A 22625-nucleotide genomic window follows, 5' to 3' on the forward strand; every position below is an offset into this window, starting at 1 on the left:
CTATCATTCTTAAAGGGTCTATCTATCCAACAAGAAGATCTAGCAATTGTAAATATCTATGCCCCCAACATGGGAGCAGCCCTACATAAGCCAACTGTTAACCAAACTAAGGGGTCATATTGATAATAATATCTTAATAGTAGGAGACCTCAATACTCCACTCTCAGCAATAGACAGATCATCTAAGCAGAAAATCAACAAAGAAATGAGCTTTGAATGACACACTGGACCAGATGGACCTCATAGATATATACAGAATATTCCACCCTAAAACAACAGAATACACTCATTCTTCTCAAGCACACATGGAACTTTCTCCAGAATAGACCACATACTGGGTCAAATATCAGGTCTCAACTGATACCAAAAGATTGAGATTATTCCCTGAATACTCTCATACCATAATGCTTGAAAGCTGGAACTCAATCACAAGAAAAAATATGGAAGAAATTCAAACACTTGTAAGCTGAAGACCACTCTGCTCAAGAAGATTTGGGTCAACTGGAACTCAAAGAACTTACTTAAACAATTCATGGAAACCAATGAGAACGAAAACACATTGGTCCAAAACCAATGGGATACTGCAAAGGCGGTCCTATGGGGGAAATACATAGCCATCCAAGCCTCACTCAAAAAAATAGAAAAATCCTGAATTCACCAACTAACTTTATGCCTTAAAGAATTGGAGAAAAAGCAACAAATGATGCCTAAGCCACACATTAGAAGAGAAGTAATTAAGATTAGAGCAGAGATCAATGAATTTGAAACCGGAAACACAGTAGATCGGATCAATGAAACTAGAGGCTGGTTCTTTGAAAGAATTAATAAGATCAATAAACCACTGGCCAGACTTATCCAAAAGAAAGGACAAAATACCCAAATTAATAAAATTATTAATGAAAGGGGAGAGATCACAACTAATACCAAGGAAATAGAAACAATTATTAAAAATTATTATCAACAACTATATGCCAATAAGTTGATCAACCTGGATGAAATGGCTACCTTCCTTGAAACCTATAAGCTGCCAAGACTGAAACAGGAAGAAATTGACAACCTGAATAGGCCAATAACCAGTAACGAGATTGAAGCAGTGATCAAAAACCCCCTAAAAACAAGAGTCCAGGGCCTGATGGATTCCCTGGGGAATTCTACCAAACATTCAAAGAAGAAATAATACCTGTTCTTCTGAAGCTGTTTCAAAAAATAGAAACAGAAGGAAAGCTTCCAGACTCATTCTATGAAGCCAGCATTACTTTAATCCCCAAACCAGGCAAAGACCCCATCAAAAAGAATTTCAGACTGATATCCCTGATGAATATGGATTCCAAAATCCTCCACAAAATCCTAGCTAATAGGATCCAACAATGCATTAAAAGGATCATCCACCACGACCAAGTGGGATTTATCCCCAGGATACAAGGGTAGTTCAACATTCACAAATCAATCAATGTGATAGAACATATTAATAAGAGGAGAGAGAAGAACTATGCGATCCTCTCAATTGATGCAGAAAAAGCATTTGACAAAATACAGCATCCTTTCCTGATTATAACTCTTCAGAGTATAGGGATAGAGGGAACATGCCTCAAGCTCATAAAATCCATCTATGAAAAACCCACAGAGAGTATCATCCTCAATGGGGAAAAGCTGAGAGCCTTTCCCTTAAGATTAGGAACATGTCAAGGATGCCCACTCTCACCATTATTGTTCAACATAGTACTAGAGGTCCTAGCAACAGCAATCAGACAGCAAAAAGAAATAACAAGTATTCAAATTGGCAAAGAAGGAGTCAAACTCTCTCTCTTTGCAGATGACATGATACTTAATGTGGAAAATCCAAAAGACCCCACCCCCAAATACTAGAACTCATACAGCAATTCAGTAATGTGGCAGGATACAAAATCAAGGCACAGAAATCAGTTGCTTTCTTATACACTAACAATGCAACTGTAGAAATAGAAATTAGAGAAATGATTCCATTTACAATAGCACCAAAAACCATGAGATACCTCAGAATAAACCTAACCAAAGAGGTAAAAGATCGATACTGTAGGAACTACAGAACCCTCATGAAAGAAATTGAAGAGGACACAAAAAAAAATGGAAAAACATTCCATGCTCATGGATCAGAAGAATAAACATTGTTAAAATGTCTATGCTACCCAGAGCAATCTATACCTTAAGCGCCATCCTGATAAAAATTCCAATGACATTTTTCAAAGGGCTGGAACAAACAATCCTAAAATTTGTATGGGATCAGAAAAGACCCCGAATCGCCAAGGAAATGTTGAAAAAGAAAAACAAAGCTGAGGGCATCACGCTGCCTGATTTCAAGCTATATTACAAAGCAGTGATCACCAAGACAGCATGGTACTGGCACAAAAACACACATATAGACCAATGGAACAGAATAGAGAGCCTGGATATGGACCCTCAACTTTATGGTCAAATAATCTTCGACAAAGCAGGAAAAAATATGCAATGGAAAAAAGACAGTCAATTCAATAAATGGTGCTGGGAAAATTGGACAGCTATATACAGAAGAATGAAACTCGCCATTCACTAACACCATACACAAAGTCAAACTCAAAATGGATGAAAGACCTCAATGTGAGACAGGAATCCATCAAAACCCTAGAGGAGAACATAGGTGGTAACCTCTTCGACATCAGCCACAGCAACTTCTTTCAAGATACATCTCTGAAGGCAAGTGAAACAAAGCAAAAATGAACTTTTGGAACTTCATCAAGATAAAAAGCTTCTGCACAGCAAAGGAAACAGTCAACAAAACAAAGAGGCAACCCACAGAATGGGAGAAGCTATTTGCAAATGACACTATAGACAAAGCACTGATTTCCAAGATCTATAAAGAACTTCTCAAACTCACGCAAAAAACACCCAAAAAACAAATAATCAAGTCAAAAAATGGGCAGAAGACATGAACAGACACTTCTCCAAAGAAGACATACAAATGGCTAACAGACACATGAAAAAATGTTCATCATCATTAGCCATCAGGGAAATTCAAATCAAAATCACATTGAGATACCATCTTACACCAGTTAGAATGGCAAAAATGGACAAGGCAAGAAACAACAAATGTTGGAGAGGCTGTGGAGAAAGGGGAACCCTCTTTGGTGGGAATGCAAGTTGGTACAGCCACTTTGGAAAACAGTGTGGAGGTTCCTCAAAAAATTAAAAATAGAGCTACCCGATGACCCAGCAATTGCATTCCTGGGTATTTACACCAAAGACACAGATATAGTGAAAAGAAGGGCCATATGCACCCCAATGTTCATAGCAGCTATGTCCGCAATAGCCAAACTGTGGAAAGAGCCGAGATGCCCTTCAACAGATGAATGGTTAAAGAATATGTGGTCTATATATACAATGGAATATTACTCAGCCATCAGAAAGGATGAATACCCAACTTTTACATCAACATGGATGGGACCGGAGGAGATTATGCTAAGTGAAATAAGTCAAGCAGAGAAAGTCAATTATCATATGGTTTCACTTATTTGTGGAAGATAAGGAATAGCATGGAGGACATTAGGAGAAGGAAGGTAAAAATGAAGGTGGGGAAATTGGAGGGGGAGACAAACCATGAGAGACTATGGACTCTGAGAAACAAACTAAGGGTTTTAGAGGGGAGAGGGGTGGGTGGATGGGTTAGCCAGGTGATGGATATTAAGGAGGGCACATATTGAATGGAGCACTGGGTATTATACAAAAACAATGAATCATAGAACATTACATCAAAAACTAATGATGTACTCTATGGTGACATAGATAACATAATAACATAATAAAATTAAATTAAATTTTTAAAAAAAGGAAAAAAATGAGTTTCTAAATCAAGTTACGGAACCAAATTTGCTGGAAGCCACCAACTAATGAAAGGCTAGTCTTCCCAATTGTAATTTTATTTTTTTATATTTTAAAATTATTTTTAAAATATTTCAAATAGTTATTGAGTATTGTATCTGTTCTCTGAGCCTCTCTTTACCTTTCCTTGCAGTTACTCTTCTCATTACACACGAGATAGTTGTCTTCTTTGTTCCTAATTGCTGCTTCTAGACAAGACCACTTCTCCTCCCTTCTCTCTCAAAGACTCACCTAATCTGAAATACATACCACAAGATTATACCAACTTGCCTCATTTATGGAATATTTTAGTACCTGAATCCGTTTTTTTTCTTCACCAGTGTGTGTTTTCACCCTTGAATGGATTCATCAGTCCAAGGAGATGATCCATGCCCTGCCTTGGCTTCTAAGTTCCTTTAATTTCCTCATGACTAGTTCTCCTTCTCCACTGCATTTTGCCAATTCCACTTCTGTAATCATACCTCCAAACCACAATACCTTCCAAGTCTTGACTGAACATCCCATTCTCAAAATTTCATCCTTTCTTTGAAGCTCACTCATTTTGTTACCCTGGTTTGCTACCCATGGGACTCCATGGACTAACTCACCATTTTCTTACTATTCATGACTTCCGCCTGTCCTCCAGTTCCACTTCCCTGCCTCCCCTCTTATAGTTCCAGGCCCAACCTCAGTTCCGCTCCCCCACTCCCTGCATACCTCCTCATCTCCCTTCATGTCTCTCATCTGGCAAATCCCAACCCAGTCAGCTTAAATCTGATTCTTCTCCTAGTCCACATCCACATCTGAGGACCACTGGTGGGACAAAGCCCATATCATTGCTGAATGGTCACATTTGGTTTATTCAAACTCTTTTATTTTGAGATAATTGTAGGTTCAGGTGCGGCCATAGGAAATAATACAAAAAGATCCCTTGTACACTTTACCCAGTTTTCAACAAAGGTAACACCTTGTAAAAGGCAGTATAATATCCCAACCAGGATATTGACATCAGTATGATCAAGATACAGAACATTTCTACCACAAGGATACGTCTTATTGCTTTTTTATGGCCAAACCCACTTTCTTCCCACTTCTACCATGTCTTTAATGCTTGAAAACCACTAATCTGTTCTTTATTTCTTTAAATTTGTCATTTCAAGAATTTTATATAAGTCATATACATTGAACCATAAAATATGTGGACTTTTGAGATTGGGATTTTTCACTCAGTATCATTCTCTGTAGATTCATCCACATTGTTGTGTGTATCAATAGTCTGTTGCTTTACATTGCTGAGTAGTACTCCATGCTGTGGCTATTCCACAATTTGATTAACCTTTCACTCATTGAAGGGCATCTGGGTTATTTCCAATTTGGGGCTATTATGAAAGCTGTCGTAAGCATTCATGTGTAGGTATTCATGTGAATGTCTCTTTATTTCTCTGGAGTAAATACCAAGAGTATAATTCTGGGTCCTATAATAGTTGCATGTTTAAACTTTAAAGAAACTGCTGAACAGTTTTCTGGAAAGACTCTACCATTTTACATTTCCATGAACAATGTACAAGTAACTCAATTTCTCTGTATTCTCACCAGCATTGGTGTTGTCACTTTTTATTATTATTATTATTATTATTATTATTATTATTATTATTATTTGTTCTTCTGATAGAAGTATGGTAGTCTTTCATTGCAATTTTAATTTGTATTTCCTCAATGGATAGTGATAGACACATTTTCCTGTACTAATTTGCCATCAGTTTGTCCTTTTAGGTGAAATGTCTATTCATACCTTTTGCCCATTTTCTGATTTTATTTATTTTTATTGTTGATGTTAAGAGTTCTTTATATATTCTAGATACCAGGGTTTTGTTGGGTATGTGGTTTTCAAATATTTTCTCCTTGTCTATAGCTTGCCTTATCCTTTTAATAAGGTCTTTCACAGAGCAAATGTTTTTAATTTTGATGAAATCCTATTTATCAAATTTTTATGGACCATTCTTGGTGTCAAGTCTAAAAACTTCTTTGCCTAGTCTTTGAGCCTAAAAATATTTTCCTATTTTTTTTCTAAAAGTTTTATAATTTTACATTTTACACTTAAGTCCGTAACCCATTTTGAGCTAATTTTTATATAAGGTATGAGAGGGTGGAGGTTCACGTTTTTTGCCTGTGGCTGTCCAGTGGGACCATCTCTGTTTGTTGAAAGGGCTGTCTTTCCTCCATTGAATTGCTTTTGTGCCTTTGAGGGGAAAAATCATCTGGCATATCTATGTGGGCCTATTTCTGGGGTATCTATTCTGTACCACTGATCAATGTCTATCCCTCTGGCAATAACTCTGATCATGTTGTAAAAATTCACATACATCCCAGCTGGCCTTTACCAATGCCCACCCACCCACCATATTTAACTGCTTGTTCTCAGTCTCATAAGGATGACCGTTTAATATCTCTTGCTGTTGCTAAGTGTTCATCACCCCCTCCACCCACTTCACCCTCAGCCTATTTCCTCACTTCTTATTTTCCTGAGAAAGTAGATGGTATTGAGGGAATTACCTTACTTCTCCACCACCATGTCTACCAATAGCCGGCATCTGGCTCACATGTTCTCTCTTCTCTCCTGTGGCACTTGTAAAGTGTTCCTGTCTAATTCTCGTCCTGCAGCTTGTTGCTTGGATTCAGTTTGTTCTTGCAATTATCCCCTCTCCCTCCTGAATCTGCAAATTTTCCCCATTATGCCCATCAGCACAGATTATGTCATAATCACTCCATATATATGACAACTATAAAAACCTCTGTAGAGGAAATTATGAAAAACTGCAAAATAGAACAAAAGTTTACTAAGTCTCTTCTATGGAAAGCAATGCATTATCTAAATACATTTTCCCTGGTGATCTGGTTCTCAGAGGCTCTGAAACTTTCATTGTCTTTTTATGTCTTTTATTGTCTTTTATGACTCTGGAAGTTATAGATAGCTGATAGCAATGAAAATAATAGTTATCCACAGATACACAAATTCTGTCTTGTGGAAAGACAATTAATTTCCTTTTTCCTCCATGGAAAAGCTAGTTTTGCAGCTCTTTGTAAATTCATGTCAGCATTCCTGACTTAGTCCTCTAGGTGTAGTGCAGTAATTTAAATTCTCTTTGGAACCAGTGATGACATCTTACTAGTTCCCTCATTAATTAATGAACTACATAAAATATTTGACACATGTTCATTTTCTATTTATTTGAGTAATTATTTTAAAATTTTAAAATTATTATTCTTTAATATATCCATAAACCCACGTCCCCCTGTGGCTACATATAGTTCTATTTACTGGCCTCCCTTTTACTAAAAACTGTCTTGAAAGTGTTGTCTGTATGTGTTGTCTCCATGTCCATCCTGGGCTGATGTAAAGAAGGGATCCAGTATTTTTTGCATGCCTGAGTTGTGGACTAAGATTTGATCTATTCTCATGTGCATGCATCTGTCTCAAGATGATGTCATGACTTGTTATAATTGAGAACAATGTAGAATCCTCTATATCAGGTCTTTGGGGACCCCTTGAGATGGTGGGGGAGGTTACAGAGATGGTGGAAGAATGTGAAGAGTTTTTTAAACCACCTCTGTCCTTAACAGAGTAAGAATTTTTGCTATATTCCACATAGCAAAGAATGCCATCATAGGAATTCAAATTCTATTCACCCATATCACTCTGAAGCAGAATTTCTCAACCTGGATATTATTGACATTTTGGGCAAGATAATTCTTTGAGTAAGGGCAGCTGTCCTGTGCATTATAGGATGTTTAGTAGCATCCCTGACCCCGACCCACTAGATGCCAGTAGTACCACTTCCCTACCCAGTTGTGAAATCCAAAAATGTCTCCAAACATTGTCAAAAGTCCCCTGGGTGGGGGCAGGGATTAAAATTACCCCAGTTGAGAACCACTCTTCTAGGGTTCTAGATCTGAGTGACTATTATGGTAGATTTCATTTCCATAGAAAGCCAAAGAAGCCCATAAGGTCCCCTGGGACCTTCTGTCAGGAGGTATCACCCAGCATTCCTGTAGCAACCTGGACAGTGGGGCAAGACAGTGAGCAGCCTCAGCTCTCTAGTGCCAGGAGCCTTATGGCATCCTCAGTTAGAAAGTCCTCCTCTTTTTCTAACTCATCTCTTTGACTAACAATTTAAATTGCTTCCTTCATTCTCTGCCAATGTGGCAGAGAACAATTGTGAACAGTTTGAATTCAAAATCAGGAGATAAACCTTGTAGGCTCAGCTCAACCTCTGACTGGTTAATCTGACCAGGCAAAGAGAATTACTATCTAGGAATTGATTCCTCATTTTTAAAATGGGAGGAATTGATGAAAAGCAGTGGCGGGGGCGGGGGGGCTGCTCTCTGTAATGTATAACTAGGACTGCCCTCCTTCTTCCTTTGCCTTGGTGTATTACATGAGCTTGGATTTCAACCTCTTTGTCTTCATGGATTTCATTAGTCCCCCCACCATCCTCTTAAGACTTTTTAAAGCTTCAACTTTTGCAAGCCTGGTTTCCTAGGCTGCTACCTTAATCATCTGATCTGTGTAATTTTATTCTAGGTAAAGAATTCTAGATTATTGTGCTGTCCAATTGTTGCCACTAGCCACACATGGTTATTTAAATTTAAAAATTTATAATTAAACGATATTTAAAATCAGTTTCTCCATTGCACTAGTCAAGTGCTCAGTAGTGACATAGAGCTGGTAATTGTACTGGACAATGTTTATGTGGAGTATTTCCATTACCATTATCAGAGCAAGTTCTTTTTTTTTTTAAGATTATTTATTTATTTATTTGACACAGAGAGACACACAGAGAGAGGGAACACAAGCAGGGGGATTGGGAGAGGGAGAAGCAGGCTTCCCGCTGAGCAGGGAGCCTGACTCGGGGCTCGATCCCAGGACCCTGGGATCATGACCTGAGCCAAAGGCAGATGCTTAATGACTGAGCCACCCAGGTGTCCCTATCACAACAAGTTCTAAGCATGTCAACACTTTGTCCTCATGGACTTGATATATTTGCCTGTTTTATGAAGCTGAGTATTTTTATGCATCTGTTATTTTTAATTTCTCTTCTTCCCACCTATACATCACTCAATGTTGAGTTATCCTTGGATTTTTGACTTGTCATTTTCAGCTTTTTCAGCTCTATGGCATAATTGCTAACTTTAATCCACAAATAGGAGCAGAAAGGTAATGGGATGAACCCATACTCTTTTTTCAACTGAGGTGGTGCTGGGGTCCCCTTGCTGCACAATAAAAGAGGACATGGAGATGCTGGTGATGCTAGTTTCTTTCAGCCCCTCAACAGAGCATCCTGTGTTGTCCAATGCAGAGCCCTGTGAGGTGTTGTTTTAAAGCCCTTGTGGGTGTTTGGCTGGGGAAATCTCTAAGTACTTCTACCACTGCTAGGTGTCTCCTTGATTGAAAAACAACAACAACAATAACAACAACAGCAACAAAGAACTCTCTATTTTCCAGATAAAGGTTAATTCAGCACTTGAGTTTCTGATATGAAAGCAAGTACACCCAGGATGCCAAACTATCATCCCAAGGTCCTACCCATGCCTCCTTATGCTCTCTGATATGAAACAAAAAAAATTATTGTTGCTCTGTTAAAGTAACCAGAATAGGCCCAAGATGGAGTCACTCATGTTATGCCCCACATCAGCAAACTAAAACTAAACTAAGTTTCTATGCTCAGCTGTCCCAGAGAAGGAAGACCACGTCAACCACTCAGTGCTCAGCACAAGTTACCTGACCCAGATCCAAGACTTCTCTTTGTTTCATATAGGGAAAGTAACCCTGCTTTAACCAATCAGCAAATGCCCAGTGTAACTTCCTTGTTCCTGTTCACTTTGGTCTATAAAAGATCTCTTGAATTGTACAACTCTTTGGAGCTCCTTCCTATCAGCTCTATTGGATGCTGCTTGAATCATGACTTGCTGAATAAAAGCCTATGAGATCAGTAAAATGTCTGTGGAAAATTTTCTTTTAATAGGCTAGAAACCAGTTCAAGTATTCTTTATTCATGGAACCTTAATTTCTTACCTGTTAAGGGCAGAAATAATACTCATGCACAAGATAGTTGTGGAAGTCTATTCACTGAGCATGTTTGTAGCATTCCCAGCAGAGTTAAGTTCTGAATCAATGCTTAGGAAAACACTTTTTCTTCTTGAAGCAAGGGCTCCCTCTTGGCTCTAGGGGTACAGATGTTTATGCTGTGCCTGGTGGTGGCTTTTTCATAGGGTGATTTTTCTTCCTGCCTGTGATTATGAGTTCTTTAAGAAAAGGGCACATTTCATGTGCTTTGGTGGTCTTCATATATTTAGAACATTGCCTTTAGGCAAATATTTGCTGATAGGCAGATGATTACATAGTCAATTTCTGGCATCCAATGTGTTCTTACTGAATAGAAAGGCTGGCTAATAGTCTCAGGACCATTAGGAGACATTTTATTTAATTAATATTTAATTTACATGTATTGCACAACTACATGGACATTGAGAGAAATACAGCTTCATCTCTGTTGGTTGAAATAATAAACTTTTGGGTAAAAATACTCTTTAATCTTGGTTTCTCAAGAATGAAGTGTGGCTAGATTTTACAGAATCCTTTTGTGGGATAGAGAACTTGGAGAAGCTCAGGGCAGCAGTGGTGTCTGGGGTCTGTTCCCGGACTGTGGTTTGGATGGGTGTTGTCTGTAGGGCTTATGATAATTGAGCCATGGGTCACTTTGGCTCTAAATTGCACTTGATAAAAGAACTGTTATAGTTACATTTGGTTTTGCTTATAGCATAAAGTAGCAGGGAGAATATTGGGCTAGGAGTCATGATGCCTATGTTCTAACCCAGATTTGGCATTTACATGGCACACCCTGGCCAGTCATTCTGTTACTAGGCTATCTTTCTTCAGTCAGGAGGTAGGGACACCAACCTTTCCATTCCTATCTAGGAGAAAAATAACATGGGAAAATGGATATAGTATGTGAGAAGGCATTACATAAACGTATACATATAATTTGGGGTGGTGCAAATAACACAACTTCTTTTCATTTCTATGTGCAAAGCAAGAATGATAATATTTACTCATTCTTAAATCCTATTTTTAAGAATAAAATAATATTTTTAGGAGAAGAGGAAAGTAACCAGTTAGTACAGAGTGGAGTTACATTTCTAACCCAGATGTGGGCAACACTAGAATCACAATCTCTACAAACAGAAGCACTGACATTTCCCATTATCTGTCTTTTGCAGTAGAAATAACTGAGATGGGAAAATGGACGAAGAGCATCTGTCACTTAAAAAGAAAGACAACTGAGTATGTAGGGGTCCTAAGTAATACTATTCTGACTCAAAATCATTTGACACCTTGGGGAAATTTAAGATTTGTTTCAGTTTAGAACTTATTTTTCAAGGTTCTTTAGTTAATAACTACCTAGTGCTTATGATGCATCTTCTTCATAAAGATAATCTGTGTGCTTTGTTGTTGTTGTGTGGACTAAGTCTGGCTAGCCAATAAATCTATGAAAAAGATATTCAACCTATTTGCATCAAATAGATGTAAACCAAAACAATAAGGAGTTTGAATGATCACATTGGTAAAGATAACAAAGATTAATAAATCTATAGCTGACATGAGTGTGGGGAAATGGGTATCCCTTCATGGGGTTGGTGGGAGAGGAAGTGTCTATGCAGCCTGCCCATCACAGCAGGGACAGCATAAACACTTACTAATGGAAGGGCAGGTATTTAAACAAATTAGCTTACAGATATGCCCAACATAAAACAGGGTGCAAAAAACAGGGTGAAGATTTTGTTTAATACATATCTTTTAGGTAAAATCTTTTGTGTAGACACATATGGACATACACATGAATAGAGAGATGTCTAGAAAATTGTCTGTTTACCAAATGGTAATGACAGTTATCCCTGGACCAAGGGCTTTCAAGTAACTTTTACTTTCCCCTTTGTAAATTTTTAAAAATAATTTATATTATCCAAGAAAATGAATTAGTTTCTTTCATTTGAAAGATGGAAATGTATTTGGTAGTTTATAGCATAAAGTAGACTGAAGGATAGCTTTCTCAACAAAAATTGTTTCATAGTCAGTGTATACTAATGACGTATATGACTTAAGAGACCTTCTTGAAAATCTTTGAAAATATGCAGCTGGTATGGACTGAATGTTTATGCTCTCCCCAACCCCAGTCCATACATTGAATTTCCAATCCCAAATGTTATGGTATTTGGAGGTAAAGTCTTTGGGAGGTAATTAAATTTCAATGAGGCCATGAGTATGGAGCCCCCATGATAAAATTAGTGTTCTTATAAGAAGAGAGAGACTGGATCTCACTCATTCTTTGCCATGTGAGGACACAGCAAGAAGGCAGCCACCTGTACACCAGAAAGAGAGCCCTCACCAAGAACTCAACTATGCCAGCACCCTAATCTCAGACTTCCAGCCTCCAGAACTGTGAGAAATAGATGTTTATTGTTTAAGACACACAGCCTATGGTATTTTGTTATAATATCTCAACTGACCAAGGAAGTGGTCCAAGTTTCCTTCCCAGGCCCAGGCTTCTGGGTGATTGAAGCACGATTTGGCTTGGAGGTCAGGGCTGGACCAGATGCAGGAGCAAGTCCTATGAATTTTTCATGCAGGATCTCTGCGGTACCAGTATTGCTTTTCCTTTTGGCAGGAAATAAGTATTCAGAAACATTCTTAATGGGAAAGATGTGTTCCGTGTTCCTTTGTCCAGCCTGGCTCTGACTCATAAATTGCACTGTCCCAGCCTCCACTCATCCTTGCTGAGAGACTTGAGTAATAATGTCGTAAAATAGTTGGAAGTCCTATTCTGGATCAGAAAATGTCACCAAGACCCAGCCAGACTATGCTGCCCAGGTTTTACAACAAAGTTTAAGTGTTTCCTCTACTTAAGGAAAAGTACAAGACAGCTGAAATGCTCATTGTATTTTCAAATTCAGTGCCTTAGCAAACTGCAGGCTGGAATTGAAAAAATGTCTTTTTTAAAAAATACTATTTCCATTAGGAAATTCCATATGTGTGCACACGAATGAAAGATTCTCAAAGAACCTTTCTCAGTCACTTTGTATGTGTATATGTGTGGGGTCTGAATGTGAACAAACTATTAGATTTCTACTCCTTGCTTAAGCAAACAGAAATATCCTTTGCATCTCAGGGATTCCACTTTCTAGGGCATTCACTCTCTAAGGCAATCTGAAAGAAACACAAACAAGTGTGTTGTCATCTGCCTTCTTCCTTGGGAAGGAAGCAGGTATGACATTATTCAAAATAAAAACTACAACTACGGTATCAGCCGTAAATGATGCAGACTCTTCCTTGATGTGCTATATCTTTTTTTATAAACTTTACATTAAAAAGTTTTCTCATAAATCTAGTCTACACCGCTTCTGCCCAAAGAATAGTGTTGCTGTGGAGAACTTATATAGGGCAGAGTTCTTAATTTGTGGGCAGGGGTCCATAAACTTGCGTGTAGAGCAAAACCTACACCTCTTTCACTTACCTTGTGCTTGCATTATGAATGTAGGCAGCAAACCATGTCAGTTATTAGTGAAACCTTTGCCTTGTCACTCTTAAAGATCACAGGTATTTTAATATCACATTATAGTCACCACTGATATTGGGATCATTCTTTATACTCATCAGTAATTTGAAATCATGGTCAGTATGAAACTACTGGTAGATCCTTACTTCTCAATTTGTTGAAGAAGATCTTTATATCACAATTAAAAATATTTTGATAAGTACATCTTCAGATAATTGGTTTCCTTATAATCTTTTGTGTTTTGTACATTGAAAAGCGTTATGATGAGAAGGGGCCTTACCCTATAGGCCTGCAGGCTTACCCTATACTGTGGCACACAGTGGCAAGTAACCATTATGCTGATGCACATATAGGGAGTCCTTGTGCAGGTGGAGCCTTGGGGTTGGAGAGAACTCAGGGCCCACCTGGATGACCTCTTCCTTCTGGGGCTGCTTTCCAAAGACTGCTTGCTTCATGAGGCCATTTTTTTTCTCATCTCTTTTCTACTACTTTCCAACTCTGCCACTCATCCCTTTGTTCAGTGGGTTAAGTCAAGAGGATTTAAGGCTGGAGTGTGTAGTGACATCATTTTGGAGTGCTTTCTTAGTATTCATTTTCCTATCTTTCACCAATCCTGTCCCTGTTTCCCTCTACCAAGGTCAAAAATAAATAGTGGGTAAGACTGGTCACCTTGGGATTGAATTGGCTTAGCTAGTGATTGGTTCAGGGTGGGCATGTGACCTTATCTGGACCAATGAGAGTGATTCCATGACTCTTCTGGATCTAAGAGCAGAAAGTTTCCTTCTCCTCTGGACACTCAGAGGGTATGGAGAGATTAGGGTTGAGGTAGCTGCAGCCATTTCACTACTGAGGCAACCCATAGAGAACAGAACCAAGAGTTAAAGAAAACAAGTCCCTTGATGACAATTTAAGAGCTGCTGGATCAAGCCCCATCTAGAGCTACCTACTCTGGACTTCCAGTTAGTGCCATCTGTGTATTTCCTCTATTATTCAAGCTATTAAAAAATAACTTATCTTAAAATGAGACACAAGCACAATGCACAGCTCAATGAGTATTATAAAATAAACACATTTGTAACTACCCAGGTTTGGAAATGGAACTTTGTCAATCACCTCAGAAGCACCCAGGATCCAAACCTATGCCCTCCCCAAAATGTAACTACTATCCTGAATGTTATATCAATCACTTGCTTGTGTTTCTTCATAGTTTGTTTTGTCACAAAATATGCATCCCTGAACACTATAGTTTGATATTGTTCATGGCTATAAATCTGCTGTTATTTTAGTTCTTTTTAGTCCATTAATTTCCTCTCCACTCCTCCATTTTCCTTACAATTTATCATTGAACAAGCAAGACCTAGGACACTTGATCTATAACATGGATTATGCTGATTGCACAGATGTCCTGGGTATTTTCCACAAGTCAAAAGCTAAATCCAAGGCTGAGCTGGACTCAGGCTCAGTCCCTCTAGCAGGACTCTAGGTGATATGGTGGTCTTCCATCTAGAAGCCCATGATGTCTGGTTGTCTCTCTTTTTGTGATGTTGTGACCACTGGTGTGAGGAGGGTGCAGGGAGTGGCTAACAGTAGAAGTGGCTAAAAGTTATTTTGCTCTCTACTATAGCCACAAACAATAGTCCTAACCATTGTCGGTGACACTCCTGCCACCTGGGTTGGGATCTCTCCCTTAGGGCCTGCCTTGGTACAATGGTGCCTGTTGGCAGCGTGGGGTTCCTCTATCAGATACCTCATTGCTTTCTGGTTTTGTTCTCTATTCCACACATGGTGATAGCATTCAGGACTTGTGCCTGTTAGTTGGTCGTCTTCATCTGCTTATGTTTTGGAGCTTATAGGGGGTCTTTTCCATTTGCTTTAATGTGAGGATGTGAAGAGATTCAAAAGCTGTGTCTCATTTTCCCAGAGTCCCCTTTTGTTCACATCAGTTTAGTGGGTTCTCTGATGCATAGAACTAAAAGATGCCCTCAGTGAAATAAAAACATCTAATCTAATCACCATTATATGAAGGTGAGAAAAATGATGTCCAAGGACAACATGCTTAAACAGGAGCCCATGGCATGCTATTCACAGAGCTGAGATGTCTGAATCCTGGATCACTGCTTCTCCCCACCATCATCTCCCAAAGTCAAGAGGCAATAAACTAGTGAGCTCTCCGGCAAGTGAGCTGCCAAACTCCCCCCAGTCACTGAGCCGCATCTCCAGGCTCAGATAAACCATCTTTCTCTTTCCATATTTCACAATTTGAAGACATCTTCCCAGAGCTGTTGACACATCTTTTGATTGTTTCTGCATGGTCTGCAATGTAAGTTTTCTTTTGCGTGGGTGCATCTTTTAGAAAAATTTCTCTTAAACAATGTGTTGGACATCAAAAAGTTAAGAGTGATTTAAAGATTACCATATGGGTGAGAATCCTGGTTTGCAATATTTCTGTATTCAAATGAAGAATGTGGTAAATAGTTTGATTTAAGCAAACTCAGTGTACAAAATACATATTGCCTTGAAAGGTTAACGAGCATTCCCTTTCCAAAAGCATTTTCATCATTGGTTTTCTGGTGGACAACTTTCAAACTGGGTTCCCAGGAGCACGCAGAACTCACCAAAATGTCAGAGACTTCTGTAAGTATAAGAGGAAGTGGGGAGTAGAACCTATCAGGCTTCAGACTTGGATTAATTTTATATGGAGACAAGCTGCATAAAATGTCATTTGCAAGTGAAGTTCCTCTGCCAAAAGTTGGAAAAAGGAAAAAAGAACCCACTGCCTAATGAACTGAGTATGAATGAAAAGATTTATAAATTCTCAGGAATATATTTATTAAGCAATGGGTTTTCCTTTCTGGTTATTTTAGGAATTTAAATATGTCTTTAATATAACATTATTGGCACTGAGTCATAAGCTGGAATACATCAGAGAATTGAAGAACTTTGGAAATTCCCAAAATTTCTGGAAAGAGTTTTTATGAATTAAAATTGCTTTTATACTTTGAAACAATCTTACACTTACAGAAAATTTGCAAGGGAAGTATGAGGATTTCCTGCATATCTTTTACCCAGATTCCCCAAAAGTTAACATTTTCCCACATTTGCATTATCATTCTCTCTCTGTATATACATATTTTTAGTATTTATTATGAATAATTTGGGAGTCACTTGCAAACATGACATCTAATTTTCCTTCTTTTTATTCTTAAATGCTTCAACGCACTTTTCCTAAAAACAAGTGCATCCTCTTACTTAACCCAGTACTATTATCAAAATCATGAAATTAGGGCGCCTGGGTGGCTCAGTTGGTTAAGCGACTGCCTTCGGCTCAGGTCATGATCCTGGAGTCCCTGGATCGAGTCCCGCATCGGGCTCGCTGCTCGGCAGGGAGTCTGCTTCTCCCTCTGACCCTCCTCCCTCTCATGCTCTCTGTATCTCATTCTCTCTGTCTCAAATAAATAAATAAAATCTTTAAAAAAATCATGAAATTAACATTAATGTAATATTATTTCTAATCTAAAGACCTAATGTCCTTTTTGGCAAAAGAATGGTTCATGATCTTGCCAAGAAACTTCAGTCTCCTTTCATCAGAAAGTTTTTGTTTTTGTTTGTTTTTCTTTCTTTTTTGAGTACAAGCCAGATATTTTGTAGAATGCCCTTGAATTTGGGTTTGTCTGATGTTTTTTCATGTTTAGATTCAGGTTATTCATTTGGGCAAGGTTAACAACTGAGATGCCATTGTGTCTTTCTCAGTGCTTTATGTCATTGAGACACAGAGTGTCTATTTGTCCCATTACTAGCAAAATTAACTCTGATCACTTGATGACTATTGTGTCTGTGTCTGTCAGATTTCCCCTAGTTTTGTAATTAATACGTATGTTATGGAGAGATAGCTGAAATAAAGATCATGTTTCTCATCAATTTTCACCCGGTGTTTTCAGAATCTAGTCATCTGAATCAGTGACTACTATGACAAGAATTAGTTTGGTTTTCCCCCTTGCTGTCTCTGTCTTCACCATATGCACAGAACTCCCCACTTCTCACGAGCCCACTCTTACCACATTGGTCACAATCTCATCTTGGTGCTTTTGCAATGGCTTCTGTGTAATCTCCCTGCTTCTACCTTCTGCCCCTCCAGACTCCTGACAAGGAACAATGTGATCTTGGTAAAGTATAAGTCATCTCCTATCACTCCTTTCTTCAACTATTAGGGGATCTTCTCCCTCACACTGGGAACTCCCTCCTCACAGTGGCTTCCCCTCTTCACAGTGGCTCCCCTTGCTGACAGTTGCTTCTCCTCCTCACAGTGACTCCCTCTCCTCACAGTAAGTCCTCCTTCCTCACGTGACTCCCCTACCTCACAATGGCTCCTCGTCCTCACAGTGGCTTCACTATATCTCCTCCTGAATCTCCCTACTTCCTCACAATGGCTTCCTCAGCCCTCACAATGCTTCTCAATAGCATCTAAGGCCCAAATGGCATGTCTTCTGTGTCTAACATCATCTTTCTTCCTCTGCCCACCTCATTCTCTCCTGTCAGCCCTGTTGACCTTGATACTCCTTGGCCATGCCAAGCTTGTTCCTCTTTCAGGGCTTTGCTGCTCCCTCTGCCTGGCACAGTCTTCCCAGATAGCATCATGACTAGCCACTTTGCCTCCTTCAAGACTTTGTCAAATGCCACCTGTCCGTGAGGACTACACCACATGTAATTTTTCCTTTACACCATCAACATCTATGGAACTACTATGACATTTTACTTATTAGGGTTTGTATTGTTTTCCACCTCCCCCTGCTAGAAGGCAAGCCCTATAAGGCAAGAAGCTGGTGCCTCTTTTGACCACTGAGGTATCATGAATATCTAGAACAATGCTTGTCACTTAGTAGTTGCTCAGAAAGTATTTGTGAAATGAATGAAAAAGGGAGATAATCTGTATTATAAAAATGGTTGTTAGTTGAGAAAATATTAGGTGTTTGTATAGATCTATTAGGTCTTTATTCCTCCTAAATTATTTCTAAAATTTCCTGCTCCTCTCACTTCCTTCTGTAGACAACTCCTTCCTCTCTCATATTTTAAAGCACAAACTTCAAATCCATCCTTGCCACATTTGTATCTCTAGTTCAGGACAATCTCTAGGCTATAAACTCCTGCTTTCCATATCTCATGGGCATTTCTCTGGTCCACATGATCCTCAGGTTCTACTTGTTTGATCTAAATCCCTTGTGTGATTTTTGAACCCAACCTTCATCTGACTTTTCCACTTGGGCTATTGTCACAGCCATCCTCTGATGGCCAAGTACAGACCAAGAAGTCATCTTAATTCTCTTCTCTACCCATCACACCTTAGGTCCTTGATAATATTGCAGACATACTTGTCCTCCGCCATGTTTTTGCTATTCCCATGTCTTAACTATGGGCTTCAGCACCTCTCATCTGAGCCACAAAAACTGAAATATAATATATGTGTCTTGCTTTAAGCTTCCAAATTTGTGGTAATTTGCTCTGTAGCAATTGATAGGTAGCCAATTTTTTTTTCTCCATTAATAGCAGCTAACTTTTACTACACACTGAGTGACTAGCATTATGCTAAATTCATTTAGTCTTCATGGTCTTACATATCTGAGAGATAATATTATTACTGCATCATAGATAAGAAAAAACTGAAGATTATAGGGGCTAAGTAATTTTCTAGGGACAAACAGTGAGTGTCAGAGTCATGGTTTGAGGGGAGACAATCTGACTCCAGGGTCCACATTCATAACTACTCTACTTGTCTCTGCTTGTCTCCCCTCTGTTTTGTTCTTCCCTCTGAAACTGTGGGATCTTTAGGGGCAAGGCTCATGAGCATTTATCACTTACCTATTCTACCAGGCAGAGTATCTGACACACATTAGACTCTTGATAAATGTTTCCTGAGTAGAGGCAGTCAAATTATGTAAAAATCCTTTTCTCAATGGTCATATACTAAAGGCAGTTAGCTGAGTTCATCTCAAGAGCAAGAAAGGTACATTCGTGCTTCCAGACAACAAAACCATTTTAATTGACATGGGTATCAGTACTTTTGGTTGTGTACTTTTACTTGCTGATCCAGGACAAAAAAGGCCAAGTAGATCTCACTTTAAGGATATACATCACTCTGTAAGGAGAATTCTGAGCCAGCACCAAGACTTGTTGAGAGCCAAGATCAATCAGTGATGTCTGCTATGGGACTGGGCAGAGTGCCACACACCTCTGCCATTTTCTATCAGGGAGCTGGTACATTTGTTCTCATCTTCCTGCCTAACATGCAAATAGCAAGAGGCAATACACAACTGGTATCTTGTATTGCAAACAAAGTTAGAATCAAAGACCTCTGGGCCTGCTTTGTGCAGTGACCTCAAGAGAAAGAGGAGTCGCGATAATGTGAGGGGTAGAGAACTGGAAGGAAGTTAGAATTTGGTTTGGCTCTACAGTGCCAAAATCTGTCAAGAAGCAATGAACAAATATTTCTTTATTAAAAAGCAAATGTTCACTTTAATATACTACACTCATGCCTTTAATAGCATGTTTTCATAACATCTGTAAATTATAACCTCTTTCAACTGAAAATATCTTTCCAACTTCACTGCTCAGATCAGACACTTTATTTTGCCACAGTATATCAGATGCCACAGAAAGACTGCTATTGTGTTCAGAGAAATAATGATTTGAATACAACTCTTTTTGTTACCTATACTTCTCTTTCTTCTTTCCCTACAAATAAGTTAAAGGTAGACTTATTTCTAGTTAAGGTAAGCACATTCAACATCACAACTGTTGCCAGGGGTGGGCAGAAGAGCTAAGAAGGAAGCCAAGTCATTAGATTTATAAATATCTTCAAATGCTTTTCCAATTGCTAATTGGTGGTTCAAACACACACACACACACACACACACACACAGTTGCCAGAAAATAAATTGATCCCTTCCCAGTTGTTGCTCCTTCAGTAATATCAGTATTCTTAAAGCAGTTTATGCATATCACATCATCAAGAATACTAATATTCTGGGGTGCCTGGGTGGCTCAGTCGTTAAGCGTCTGCCTTTGGCTCTGGTCATGATCCCAGGGTCCTGGGATTGAGCCCTGCATTGGGCTCCCCGCTCCACAGGAAGCCTGCTTCTCCCACTCCCCCTGATTGTCCTCCCTATCTCACTGTCTCTGTCAAATGAATGGATAAAATCTTAAAAAAAAAGAATACTAATATTCTGAGACTTTCCTTTTTATTTTACATTAACAACAACTTAATGCATTTGTTTACAGAGACATACCTTAAGGTCAGAAGACAATGACCTTTCTTTGTGAATAGCAATTATTCTCTTAAAAATGCCTTTGGCTAACAGAAAAAGTCACATACCTGAAAGATTTTTTAATTGCCTGAATCATGATCTCCTTGCTCTTAGGACCTCTCAGAGTACGTATGTGGAGAACTGCAAAAAGAAAGCGTGGAATTTTGTCATTATTTTCCATGAATGGAAGGAAGTAGAGAGGGAGTATGGCATGGTGGTGGGTACCCCCCCACACACCCTCACACATTCATCATCCTACATTGTGCAGACCAGATACTAAGAATGCCAACTGTAGGTACTTGAGACTCTTGGCCAATGGGCCACTTCTAGTTGACTAAGCCTGTTCCCCTCCATGGGAGAGGCCAGAAATACTGGCAAATAATATCCTTCAGGAGAAGTCACAGATAGTCAGTGACTGAGAGATGTTGATGGATAGCATCCAATGTCCTTGTATTCTGATTATGATAATTCTAAGATGCCTTCCACCTATTCTCCCAGGTAGCCCAGGGGGCTGAGCTCCAGTTGCCCAGAGCAGAAACCTGCTCAGTAAGGTAGCTTTTTGTTGGCTTCTTCCCCTTCCCTTGTTCAATTTCTTACTCAACACAATTGGTGTTTCCCAGGGTCACCCCCTCCCTAATTAACAGCTGGTTCTGAGTCCCTGACTGGAGGAACTCACTTAAAGACAGTGAAAAAAATTCTCCAGTAGTGCTAATGTCCCAACCAGTGTTTTATGAAGCAGGGAAATAAGTAGGCAAAGAGAGACACACTACATTCTGAATTCTCATTGCAATTGCATGAAAAGCTAAAGAAGGTAATGAATTATGAAGTATTTATTGAGCAGAGGACAAAGCCAGTTACTCTCAGGCAGTTCAACTAGGATGTGTCTGGACTTTTTCTGGGTGATTTAACAAACTGGACCTCCTACAGAAGTTTTTTATAAGAGTGGAGAGAGAGATAAAACCTCTAAAAAAGCTGCTTTCCAGAAGTAAGAAGAATGTAAAGAATAAAACAGACCCACTGTAACACAGAGAAATTTCTGTTGATATTCCTTGAGATTTCATTAAAAGAAAAAAGTTTCCTGAGAGAAAGAAATTGCTATAAATTTCAAAGTACTCAGGAATACAGGGAACATTGTGTCTGTTGAGATGACTGCCCAGCTCAACAATAAAAATTACTCAAGATTCTGAGAAGTGTCTCCATCAACTATATATCTGAACCAGACAACTCCTGTACATTGTCCTTGATAAAAATCAATGTGCTTGGGGTGCCTGGGTGGCTCAGTCGGTTAAGTGGCTGCCTTCCACTCAGGTCATGATCACAGGGTCCTGGGATTGGGCCCCACATTGGCTCGCTGCTCAGCAGGGAGTCTGCTTCTCCCTTTGCCTTTCCCCTTGGCTTGTGCTTTCTTTCTCACTCTCACTCACTCTTTTTCTCTCTCTCAAATAAATAAATAAAATCTTTTTAAAAATTAATGTGCTTGAAAATCTTAATTGATTTTACCCATTTGGGGCATCAGAATCTTGATTATTATAGTGAGGTAAGTTTCTATCCAGCTTAGAAATATTTCTACAATGTATGGGATTTCTACTGCTCAGAACTTTGTGTAGGCCTTAAGTAAATCTGAGGAGAATAGTTGAGCAATTTATGAAATGTGGATTTTACATATTAAAAAAATTCTGATCTGACAGCAGATCAGAATGCTCCAGGCCCTCATTTTCACATGGAAACCCTGAATAAACACAACATATGGAAAAAAATACCTTTTTGAGAACCCTAGAAACCAGTTAAGCTACAGCAAATGCATAACCAAGAAAAAGCCACACTTACAATTGTAGGATATTTTGTA

Source organism: Neomonachus schauinslandi, chromosome 10 (genome assembly GCF_002201575.2).
Source record: "Neomonachus schauinslandi chromosome 10, ASM220157v2, whole genome shotgun sequence".
Taxonomy (NCBI): domain Eukaryota; kingdom Metazoa; phylum Chordata; class Mammalia; order Carnivora; family Phocidae; genus Neomonachus; species Neomonachus schauinslandi.